This window comes from Ochotona curzoniae, unplaced genomic scaffold, assembly GCF_017591425.1.
Source record: "Ochotona curzoniae isolate NIBS_2020 unplaced genomic scaffold, NIBS_Ocur_1.0 scaffold_1852, whole genome shotgun sequence".
NCBI classification, from domain to species: domain Eukaryota; kingdom Metazoa; phylum Chordata; class Mammalia; order Lagomorpha; family Ochotonidae; genus Ochotona; species Ochotona curzoniae.
The window spans coordinates 49,678,502-49,692,364 of NW_024467087.1; positions in this window are offsets into that span (position 1 = coordinate 49,678,502).

A 13,863-nucleotide genomic window follows, 5' to 3' on the forward strand; every position below is an offset into this window, starting at 1 on the left:
TGGTATAAAGCTTAATTTTCCTTTTACTCATAGATCAACCCCTCTAGCACACATAATGCAACGATTCACGAAATTACATAAACGCCATTCTTGTACAAAACATAGTTGTCTCCATCTCTGAAACATTATGGAATCCATTTATTCTTGAGTGCAATAACTGTATCTACTTTTTCAATATTCACATCCCTTCCTGCCATTAAATATCTATTTAAAACACAGTTTCTGAGCTTTTCTGAGTAGATCTTCAGATCTGCCCCCTTGAGGATTGAACATAAACCAGTTCTTTTTATTGGAAAGTCAGATATACAGAGAGGAAGAGAGACATAGAGGAAGATCTTCTGTCTGCTGATTCACTCCCCAAGTGGCTGCAATGGCTGGAGCTGTGCCCCTGGAATTAGAACCAGTGCCCAATAAGGGGATCCCAGAGCATGCAAGGTGGTGAAAAATAGTTATAGACCTCTATCAGTAGTCCAAAAATACTTTTACAGTGTTAGTTGTAATCTAGCGCAACATTTTCTTCCCTATCAAAACACATAGATGTTTTTCATTTGTTCCATTTTTATCTGCTAAGCAGTTTAGCCGCTAGGCTATTGCACCAGGCCCTGAATATATACTTTGATATAATTATACTTAATCATGATCTTTAAGAAAAAATTTCATCATATGCATTTGTGAATCTGACTCTCCTATTTTAAGTCATCAAGGCAAGGACAAATTTCTGCTTCCTATGTATTTTACTGAGTACTTAGTATAGTATGGCATGTATTCTGAAGTAGCAATAATTGTTTAATATAAACTTCAGAAAATACATCCTGAGAGCTGTTGGTGAATCATCAGATTATTTTCTATCTATTTATATGATAAAGAAGAAGGTGGCACAATTTACAATTTATTTGCTAGAAAACATGTAATGAATACCACTTAGATGGAAAGATTTAACATTTTACCATTTAAATGGTCCATACGCCTTTTAGCAATTCTATAGAATTGTTAATAAAAATGGGCTTCTGGTTAAAACTTGTCTGGCTCATATCCAATTTCAATCAGACTTCCGTTACAATGTAAGTATACTGAGAAATAGAATCCAGTAACATGTAAATACTTCAAGTATCTATTGCTACTGCTTCTGGAAACTTATCACATTTTATTCTAAAATTCAGTTTCTTACAAACAGAAGAAAAACTTTCTATGATGAAAAGTATTTTTGTATATAGATGCATAGAAAATGTGTAAATGTTCAAAATTACTTAAATGAGCTACAGAAACATATCTTTTTTATATAAATAGTTACACTGACATTTTTTCTGTGTGATAAATTATCAGCTTATAAGGAGGTAAATATGAGGAGTGTATCATCTATTAAAAATATAGTCAAACTGAATATTCTGCCCTAACAGTTCTAAATTTGAGAATATTTGAGGATGGAATGATTGCAATAGTCTACAAATCTATATACATATACCAAGTGCTGCTTGAAGATTCTATTAATTAAAATATTGTGATAAAATTACTGTTTACAAAGGTTTAGAGATGTTCCTGTACTTAGATTAATTTAATAATGCTATAGAATGTGCAATAACTTTCACTTATCCAGTTTTCAATTACTGTGACATAAGATTATAGCAAAACAATTTTGGAATGATTCCTCTAAAGATCAGAGCTTCAAGTTTATTTGCTCTGTGTTGCATATGGGAAGTAATGATTATGTAATTTGCTTCATGGTTTCATAAAACAGGTTGTTTTTGTTTTCCTATAGACACATACTAGGAATAATACCTGCAGGTTTTCTAGGACTGCTATATAGACCCTTTATTGCCTCAATATCACATTGTTCCCAACCATTTCATCTGAGTAGAACATTGGAAATTTTCAGTTGGAGGATATTGTCAGCTAACAAAATCAAAGCTACATCTAGTAGCAATGTCTGTAAAATGTTCTTTTTCATTTTAACATGATCTTACATCTATTTACTGTATCGATATGATATTCAGAACCATGCTCTTATGTACTAAGCCATACTGATGGATATAAAATGTGACATCAGAATAGAAACTGCGTTAACCACAAAAAGAACAGATAAAATACCAGTAACATTGAGTCATTTAGTGTGGGATCAGAGATTGCATTATCACTCTTGTAGTGCAGCTCAATAACTTGGGTTGCAACTTAACGACAAAGTGATAAAGAAAGCTGCTATATAGTGAGGCCTTGTAGAAAGAATCTGTTTACAAGAGATGACTCTGATCAATCTGTGAGTAATACTAGAGTATGTAATGATAAAGAACTGACAAAGAAGTAATTATATGCATAAAAGACACCTAGGTTTCTGAGAAAGGAATTTTGAAATTAGAAATAATTTATAAGGTCAAACTGCTTAGCAGATAAACAGAACAAATGAAAAACATCCATGTGTGTTGGTAGGGAAACAAATGTTCCACTAGATCACAACTAATACTGTAAAAGTATTTTTGGACTACTGGTATAGGTCCATAACTATTTTCCAGAAATATATTTGATATTTACGGTGGGTTAGTGGCTACTAAAAAGAAGTATTTAAAGCAAAATAAGCTCAGTGCTGTGCTGTAATTGATTTCTATGATAAATATGTTAAAACTGACTTTAGGGTTCAAGATAATTAAAATATTGCTCAAATCTCACTATCACCTCAGAGCACCAAAGATGAATAATTGGCCAAGAGTAACATAATAAATATGGCATTAATATTCATATTTTTCAGAGCATGACACTGAATGGCAGTAAACAACGACTCACAGCATCCCAAGAAGAGATTATACTCCTATCTGATTCAGAAAACAACGGTGCCATTGGGACTGTCAAATCCGAGTGATAAAATTGCTGGTGTAATTTTTAGATGGTTCAATATAAACATCAACTACTCAAAAACAGCAAGACAAAACAATTTAAAAAGAAGTAAAGGAACGAATAGACATTTATCTAAAAAATATGAATAGGGAATAATCATGTAAAAATATGACATTGTTAGTTATTAGAGCAAGAAAAATTAAAACTATTTTAAAATATTATACATCACATTCACTATCGCAGTTACAATGAAAAACATGAAAAGCAACAGGTATTGTTGAAATTTCAGAGTAATTGAGAATGCATGGCAATGAAAACTAGTGCAACTGGAACATTTCCAGTTTTGGATCAAGCATGTAAGTAGCTCTAGAGCCATTTCTACTACTCCATATTAAGAGAAAAGCTGAACAAACAGAAAAAGCAAAATTTAGGAGCACATGAAAAAATATTTCTCTAAAAATTGGAGAGCTAAATGAACACAGTGAATCAAAGTGTGTCATCACACTTTATTGAGAGCAGAATTGCAGAAGCAGAAGCCTCAGTTATAATCAATATTTGTAAGAATGCATTAATTGATGAAGTGTTAGAGACTTAATCTAAGTTAACTTGAGCTAAAACTTTCAATGTGTGGTCCTGTAAATACATTGTTTATCACTAAATTCAATGTTTTTAATCATACAGGCTTGGAAGGGAAATGTAAAATTGTCCCCCTTTTTGCAAATGACATGAGAAGCTATGTAGAAAATCCAAAAACATCAGCAAAAGTTGTGTTAGCAGGACACATGGTTTCTATACCAATTTTGATTTCATATTTACATACCAAGAATGAGCTATTGGATTTTGAAATTAGAAACACAATGCTACTTTTATCAGTACCACTTAAAATAACACTTAGACATAAATCCAATGAAATACATGCAAAATCTATATAAGAAAAATACATAATTGTGATGAAGAAATAAAGAATAAATAAATTGAGAGATATTCCAGAGTCACAGTTAGGAATACTCAATATTATCAAGAAGTTAGTCATATTCAATGTGACCTACAGATTCAATACTACAATTAAAATATCAAGAAATTGATTCTAAAATTTACTTGGTTAGGTAGAAGACCCAAAAAGTCAATGCAGCATTGAAGGAGAAAAATAAAGTTATTAGAGGATTGATACCACCTAAATCTCAGACTTTAAGCATTTATAAGTACACAAATATATACAGAATGGACTGCTAGTCAGAATTTGAATAAACCCCACAAAACCTGGTCTTTTGGGAACACATGAAAAAGCCTGGAAGAAATGATGCTAATTAAAATATGCCAGGCACAGACATATAGACTAAATCAGCTCACTTATGTGTGAAATCTGAAACGCTGAATTCACAAAAGTGGAGAATAAAATAATTATCAGAGACTAGAAAAGTGGGTAGGCAATAAGGAAATCATGACCAAAGGGTACAGTATTTAAGTCAGATGAGAACAATAGCTTTGCTGTATATTGCACAGCATGGTGATCATATTCAATAATGTAAGTTTCAAAACTGATAGATTTTTGTTTTCACTACAAAAATGATAAATATGTGAGGTGATGCGAATTGTCTTGTTATAAGCATTATTCCATATATACATATATTGAAACATGACATAATTGCTATTCGGCCTTTCGGCTAAGATCAAGTGTGAAACATGACATAATACCACATATAAACATATACATAATTATTTGTCAATTATGATTAAGAACTCTAAAACTTACTAAGAAGTGTGCTATAGGTAAGGGAATAGACAATCAGGTCAGTGGAATGGAATACAAACTCCACAATAGATACAGGAAAAAAATCAACTTTTCACTGACAAAGCAGTAAAGGTAGTCAAGGAGAGTATAGGCTTTTCACCAAATGGTGCTGGAAGAAACAAAATCACACAGACACAAAACACTAAATCTTGACACTGTAGCACAGGCTTTCACAAAAACTAGCTCAAGTAGATCATAATGTCAACTCCAAATTACAAAACTTATCAGATATTGGGACCAGCGTGGTGACCTCCAGATTAATACTCCACCCTGTGGCTGGTTCATGTTGGTTCACCCGCTGGTTCATGTTGAAGCCACTCCACTTCTGATCCAGCTCTCTGTTTATGGCCTGGGCAAGCAGAGGCGGATGACCCAAGTCTTTGGGATCCATACCCACATGGGTGACCTGGAAGAAGCTCCTGGATTCTGGTACAGATAAACAGCTTCAGCAGTTGAGGCCATTTGGGGAGTGAACCAGCAGGTGGAAGATTTTCCTTATCTCTCCTTCTCTCTCTGCAAAAACTACCTTTCCAATAAAAACAAATCTTTGAAAAAATATTAGAAGATACCATCAGAGAAAAAGGGGGATGACTTCGAGTCTGGCCATGAATTTATGCTTAGAAGAACAAATAAATGTTTGTTTTGAAATATACAGGTTTGTATTTCAATAAAATGAAAAACCATATGTTCTGAGAAAAAAACTACTAAGATAACAATAAAGACAAACCATATCACGATACATTTAAATACCAGAATGTTAAGCTTGTATTGGTGAAATGAATGACTATGCTTTATAACATCCTGGGTACTAATTATAGGAGGTGATTATATGGTGGAAGCAGGACATAGGGGAGGGAGGAACATATGCATATTAGTCTGTTATCACAGAAAAAGGCTAAATAACAAATCCATAATTTGGTAGAAAATACTTACAAAGTATACAAAGGTCAATTAAAAGCAGATAAAAGAACTGAGCAAATACCTTAGAAAAAACAACCAAGTGGCTGGAGAAGGTCAATATTATGTCATTGGATGGTCGCAAATTAGGGAAAAAGTGAGATACTACTATACATTTTTTGAATGACTAAAATGAGAAAGTGACACCATCAGTGCTGGTGAAAAGGTTGAGACAGGCATTCATTTATTGCTGGTGGGACTGAAAAATGGTTTGAACAATTTGGAAAATAATTTCAAATTATCTAATAAAATTAAGCATTAAATGATTGAGCAATAATAATTCTAGTTATTTACCCAAATCATTGGAAATCTGTAAGGACAACAAACCTGTGTCCTTGGAACAAATTTGCTCATAACCTGAACAATTGGAAGCAGCCAAAATGTTCAACAACAGATCAATATGTAAACTCTTGCACATCCATACAATGAAAAATTTCTGAGCAGTAAATAAAACATTTGAGCTATAAACTTAAAATTCACAGAGGATAGGCTGTTAAAAAAAGTTTCCATAGGCTATATCTTAGAACATCACAAAAACATTGGCTCAAAAACTTAATAATTCCAACTTTGTAGTAATCAGCACAGTGTGTGACATATCATTATTATTTAATTTTCTGATTTATTCGGATAATGAACTCGAACTCCCAATGCATAAATAAGGTTCAAATTCTGTAAACATGATAAAAAATATTTTTACAAAACTGAACTCATACATCAATGTATGTGTGTTTATACACTAATTCATACATGTTTTTGTATTCATATACCAGTGGAGACTGCATATATTAACAACTGGATCAGTAACTTAAATAATTTAAATCTTTCATAAAATTAACTTTAGATAGTGCATGAGGAGAATCTTCTCCAATTGTTACTACTGTAAGGTATATTACTTAAAACTTTAGGGTATTTGCTCTCCAATTTTAGTCTGTATCAATTATTTAGAGACCCTGATGGGCTCTATTCCTAGAGTGTCTGATTCATTTGTTCTTAGGAAAAGCCAAGCAATTTTCATTTCTAACAATTTCCCAGTTGATATTAATGAGAAATACTGTATTAGAGTATCACTGTTGAGATCATAATGACAAGAACAAGCATATCATTCACAGAAAACACATGTTGTGTTTTGTTAAAGGGAAGATTTTATTCACTAATATTGCCAATGCATTTATGGAAGATTCCCTTCTACTTTGAAATCAAATAACCAAATTCACTGAAGTTGTTACTTAAAACAGTACTTCTCTCCAAAAGAATTAGTTGAAATCATTTTCCATGTTAAGTCAGTCACACTGAACATCATTTTTGCAGTTAATAGCTTTTTGCTAATGACTGAAAATGCAAAACATTGGCTACCTGGATGAATGGTAAGATTTCTTCTAGATACTGCATGACTACTATAACCAAATAAGTTTCATTCTTTAAGCAAAGCAATCAACTTCACGTTTTAAATAATACCGCAAATTGTGTTCACTGCTGTAAACGTGTTAAATTTCCACATTTCAAGAAAATGTTATTTTTTTTCAACTGTACATTTCTTATTCCACCTTTTAAGCCTCTAGACTTTGTACATTCCTCTCCTTATGTGAAGAATAAACATTAAAAGAATTTTGATTGTAATTTTTTCCTGCAGTAGAACTAAGTGGCACATAGGTTTGAATTGGATCTCCATGGCAGGTTTTCTGTATATTAAGCATTTTGCGACACTAGATTATACACGATGTCACAATATGATGCAAATTATGCAAAGTAACAAAGAAGTTCAGGTTTCATAAATAAGTATATTATACAAGAACTAGACAGGAGAAAATATATGATTATGGTGATATTTATAATCCCCTGATTGATTTCCCAAAAGCAAGAGTTGGCTGGCAGATGCTGGCATTGGGGGTTAATTCTGTCAAGTTATACCGCAGAACCACCTGGCAAGTGCATGATCTGGAAGTGGGCCCAGTAAGGAAATAGTGGGCACCTCCCTCTTAGATTATCACTCCCACTGGAAAGCATGAAAACCAGGACTGGGGCAGACGTGGTTTGACAGAATGGCACCCACTAGTATGTGTGTGGGCGGGATAGTGGGGCTGGTTGGGTTGAACAAAACTTGAATGCACATTGAAATGTATGAGAGCTGAATGGGATATGGGACAGACTGGAAAAGTCTACAGTACATGTGGGCAAGCACAGGAACCAGCGCAGGGGGCAGAACTGGTGGGGGTTATGATAGGTCACTCCAATTAGGCTGCAGCTCTCACTGGTGTGTGTGAGGGCTGAGTATGTGCTGGGAAGAATCAGGCTGGACTGCAACAACCATTGGTTCATGTGGAAGACAGGCCTCGAAACAGAACTGACCCAGCAATTGTAACTACCAGCTGATTGGGGCGACAGATTCTGCCAGACCCTGTACTGGCAAGCACACACAAGAGTCTGGTCTGGGATCACCTCAAAGTTTCTTTGGGGAATCTCCCCATTCGAACTCCCAGACTCAGAACACCAACCATGAAGAGAAGTGAAGGTTCCAGGGTCTGATCATGGAATGCAAATGTTAAAGCTGAGCCTCCTCAGAGGCTCGGATGGAGCAGTGGACAGCATACCCGGGTGCACATGTAGGCAGTCCATCGGAACCTGCAAAGAACACCTAGTACCACAGCACAGGACAGAGGACAGAACAAATCAATCAACTACCCCAGCCACGTGTTAGCAGTAGAAATCTGGGCAAACGAAGACTCTAGGCTGCACTATGTCATCCAGTGGATTCTGCAGCAATTTCATTGTGCGAGATTGGCAGCAATTCGTAACTGCTGAATTATCAAAACCACTTGAGCAGGACCCTCAGAGCATGCCCCATATCAGGGACCTGGGATGGGTAGGAGGCTGGGTGGGGCTTTTCCCTTTATCTCCACCTTTACCCCAGATACAGGGGGAAAAAAAGCAATAATGTGGAAACAGTAGTCTTACCCACTTTCCTGTAGCCCTTGACCCTTTCTGCCCTAATCAACTATGTAATGACTGTCGAAATAAAGCAATTTCCAAAAACAAAAAATGCAAATTCAGAAAAAAAATAGAATTTCTGATGACTGAATTTATTTGTAATTCTTTTCATCATTACGAGAACTAGGAGTTATAGTGAATGATAATTTCATGTTTGAAAGCCACAAATTACAAAGCATTTAGGAATGTCTCAGTTAGAATAGCAGATTTGTGATATGTTGGGTATGCAATTTGCCGAACTCCATGTTTCTTCCTGTTGTTGAATTTGTGTTGTGGCTTTCCATTTGAGGAGAGGATATTCTGCCAGCTCTGCTTTCAGATCAAGGATAGTCTCCCAATGAAACTGTTGAATTTATCTGGACAATAAGATGCTGGATTCCCTGCATGATCCATGCCCGAACTGATGGAATTATGACTGGTTATGAACTGCACTGCTGTAATAATATGGAGGAAATCAATATGGGGGAGGGCTAGTGGAGGGGTTGGGGGAATCCCAGAGCCTATGAAACTGTATCATAAAATGAAATTTTAAAAAATTAAAAGCTATTGTCTTTGATTTTTTAAAAATTATTTATGCTAACTTGAAAAGAATTTTTGCAGAGAGGAGAGACAAAGATCTTCCAGCCACTGGTTCAATCTGCCAATGACCACAATAGCTGGAGCTGAACTGATCAAAGCCAGGAGCCAGGAGCTTCCTCTGGGTCTCCCACTTGGGTGCAGGGTCCCAAAGCTTGGACCATCCTCTAATGCCTTCCCAAGCCACAAACAGGGAGCTGGATGGTAAGTGGAGCAGCCAGGATAGGAACTAGTGTCCATATAGGATCATAGCAGATGCAAGATGAGGATTTAGCCACTGGACCATTTGGACAGGACCCAATCTTATCTCAGAATTATAAAAAGTCAAATTAAACTGCCACAACTAATCCATAAATCTGCTGTGCCTTAGGAAATATCTGGATATCAGTGTTTTTTCTGTAACAAAAATTCATGAAACTTGTGACCATGAAATTCATCATTAATAAAACTCACTGTTTAACACTGCTGGTTCAAAAGCATGATAGATTCAACTGCTTTCTGTGGAACACATTATATTTTATATTTTAATAAAATAATTGTACACATAAATGGGCTACATGTTGACATTTCAGTATATCTATGTGATTATCAAATCATTTGTAATAGTGCCACAAACCTACTGACAAGTTTTTAAAATTTACATACTTGAAAAAAAATTACATGCTTGAAAGTTTTGTAAATTTGTCTAATCATTTTTCGTCCATTTTACCAATATCATTTCCAACATTCCAGACTCTGTTTCAGATTTATTCAATTACTATTTTATCAATTTCTTGAGTCTCTTCTTGCTTATACTTGTTCTAGCCTATTCATATCAAATAATTCTTTATTCACCTCATTCTCATTCTCCCTGAATAAACAACTGTGAAGTTTTTTGCATCTATTAACAGCTCATCAGGAGTGAACCAAAAGTACTTGAAACCATTACTCTTATTTTTAAATTTAATACCGACTTTGCTCCAATTGTCCTTAGCTTATTATCCAACTATTCTTGATCAAAGGATAATAGTCTTAAAGTTTTTTTTCTTCAGATGCATTGCTTTCAATGCTACAATCAAACAGAAGATAATTAAGAGAATTAACTTCACAACCAGTTTCCTTGCCTGGTTAACAAATGAGCTACTTGGAAGCTTGTCATAGTTTTGTTTTTAAAAATAATTTTTAGGGGAAGAACGTGTTGTTATGAAATGTTCTAATTTAAACTACTGAGTTTTGGGGACTGGTGCGATAACAGCTAAATCCACCACCTCCAAGTGCCTGGATCCAATATGGGGGCTGGTTTGTGTCCCTGCTGCCCACTTACCATCCAGCTCCCTGTGTGTGGCCTGGGAAGGCAGCAGAGAATGGTCCAAAGCCTTAGGATCCTGCACCTACATGGGAGACCCAGAAGAAACTCATGGCTCCTAGCTTTGGATCAGTTCAGCTCCAGCTGTTGTGGTCATTTGGGGAATGAACCAGCGTATGGAAGATCTTTATCTCTCCTCTCTGCAAATCTTTCATTTAAGTTAAGATAAATAAATAAATAATAACAACAACAGTAAAAATAATAAAACGGCAATCAAAAAACTCAGTTCCGGCTGTTGTAGTTACTTGGGGAATAAACCAGCAATGGAAGATTTTTTTTTCTCTGTCTCTCCTTCTTTCCATATATCAGACTATCCAATATAAAGAAATAAGTATTTTTAAAAAGTACATATAGAAAATTTTATTTTTCATGGCCACAGATAAAGAACCTCTTCTAATCTGTGAATCGAATGTATAGTAGGGTGTAAATTAAGAGCCAGCAAATTTATATGTAAATCTCTCTGTAAATCTGCTTGAATTATAATTAAAATCAGGTTGCTCCATTCATTCTCAGCACTGCCAAAAATTCAGACAAGAATTGGACTCTTCTTTACCACATAGACTTCTATGCAATAGATATTTTCTGTACCCAAACTACTGCCCGCATGTTTTACAGACCTTGATGTAAGTGTAAAGAAAATTTAAACATTTCAAAAATTGAATTAACTATATAATTACTTAATTTCCATTTAAATTTTAATTGAAAGTGTTTAATTTGCAATTTAACTTTATGCTAAAATGAATATCTGGAGAAATACGTAATTGAAATATAGAAATTTCTTTTCAATGATTAATACGCTCATTAAATCATTGACCTTTGGATTAATATCAGTATTTGGTAGCACTTGTCTGTATGAAAACACATTTTCAAAGATGAAATAGGTAAAACCTCATTAAATGTCAGCATTAGCACACACTGTTTGCCGTAAATTTTTATAATAAAGATCACTAACTTTATACCCCATTTAGGTGAAATGATATCCCCTTAAAAAGAATTAAATTTTGCTTGGGCACTATATTGTGGCACAACACATTAAACCACTACAAGTGACAAAGGCAATCTACACTGGAAAACCTGTACCAATCCCACATCCAATCCAGCTCCTTGCTAATGTGTTTGGGAAGGCAATGGAAGGTGGCCCACTTGCTTGGGTCTTGGGTCCTTTGGCCTATGCCACCCTGACTGTTTTGTCAACTTGGACCAGTAGGTGAAAAAGTCTTCCTACACTTGTCTGTCTCTCTTTGTGTCACTTCTCCTTTAAAATAAACAAAAAAAATATTTTAAACTTATGTTTTTCTAATAACCTGTAGCACAAAATGCTATGCATAATTTTTCTAATATGATCAATAAAATAATAACAATTTCTTCTTTTTTACTTAAGTACCTGAATAATAAAACAAACATCACCTTTTGGCTCAAAAATCCTAAAGTATTTGTTTGTAACTCACTGTTAACAGGAGAAATTTCTTGATGTTTGCCCTAAGCCACTTTCAAACTTTGTATTCATTACTGTACCATAACATAAGCTATGCCTAGGTAATAGTGAAAGACATAAGAGGTGAATAAAAGAAGGTTGAAACCATGATTGCTAATTCCTTTCAAAAATACTAATCTTAATTCTGTTAGGTCACTCATGTGAAGGACTGTCACACAAACAATAAATCTTGGAGGCATGCTTAATGATAATTTTCTGAATTGCAATTGTTGCCACTAATTACATAAATTAAAATAACCTGATTTTCAAATGAAAAAGGCACTTTCAAGGAATTCCAGATGTATAGTTTTAATGTGAATCAGTTTAGCTGAATGTAAGTTAGAGAAGCAAAGAATAGAACATTATTTTAGTATAAGGAATATAGCAAACTGTATGCAGTTCATTTCATTTAAAATTTTGCTTAGATTATTTGTATCTAAAATACTAGCTATTGCAGTAAAATATCCTTAAAAGAAGAGCCCAATTCTCATATTCCCCATGATCACCTCAGCAGGCAGCCAGTGTTTCTTGAAGAGATGAATAAATTAAGGCAACAACTAAGTTTACTTCCCCGAAGTTAAATATAATGAACTTGAAAAATCAGAAATCTTCAAGGAGGGCCTGGTGCAATAGCCTAGCAACTAAGGTCCTCACCATATGCCAGGATCCAATACGGCCACCGGTTCTAATCCCAGCACCCCACTTTCCATCCAGCTCCCTGCTTGTAGCCTGCAAAAGGCAACTGAGAATGGCCCAAAGCCTTGGGACCCTGCCCCTGTGTGAGAGACCTGGAAGCTTCAGGCTCCTGGCTTTGGATCGGTGCAGCTCCAGTTGTTGAGGCCACAGGAGTGAACCGTAGGATGGAAGTTCTTCCTCTTTGTCTTTCCTCCTCTCTGTATACCTGACTTTGCAATAAAAATAATAAAACTTTTTAAAAAATCCGCAAACAAGAGTACTTATGTGGCTGTCTCTTGATTAGGTTTTTAACAGAGAGAAAAGAGAGAATATATTTGTGTATTATTTACACTGAATTGTTCTGATGTTTGCCCAGAACTACATTTAAATAGCCTTTTCACTATTAACCTCAATATAATGGAATGTTATTTAACACAATATATTGTTCAGAAATCATAATGCTGCTTTATGGCAACATTTCTCGGAAAAATGTACATCAAATCTGAGAATTTGATGTTCATATACAATATCTTCATTGATTTCATTACTACCTTATAAAAGAAGCTCTAAGCTTTTTTCATATTAGTGTTCCATTGATAGTGCAACTGAACTTTGGTTACCGTGCTCTGGGAATTTGCTCTGAGAATTTTATCATAATATTATAGTCAGCATCTTAATAAATTGCAAAATATTAACATCCCATTGAAGATATATGTCATCTGTTATCTTTTGTTCCATATTTCAGAACGTTACACAAATATGTCACACAAATACTGGTAGCAAGCCATATAGTAGAGATAATATTTAGAAAAAGCAATTCCTTTCTTGGTATAAACCAGACTACTGTTTCACTTTCAAAGTTCTCAAAAGGATTATTTCAAATGACAAATCTAGGCAGTATGGGAAATGAAATGGGATATTAGGCACAGAAAAACACTTCTGAGACTGTAAAAGGTCTGAGTGCCCAAAGTCCTACTATTAGCCTGTACCTAATGCTACGAACTACAAAATTGCATTCAGACTCTGATGACATTGGTTACAGCTGAAAGAATCAGATTCATTCAGAAGCAACAACTGTGATAACCTAGAACCAAAGCCAAATCAACTTAGCAACTGACAGTCCACATTCCATCTGCACAAAAGTGATTTACAACAAAAGCTACTCATAAAGAAGAAGCAAGTGTTACACCACATGTGCAGCTATCAATGTAGATACACAGAATACAAGAAGCAAAG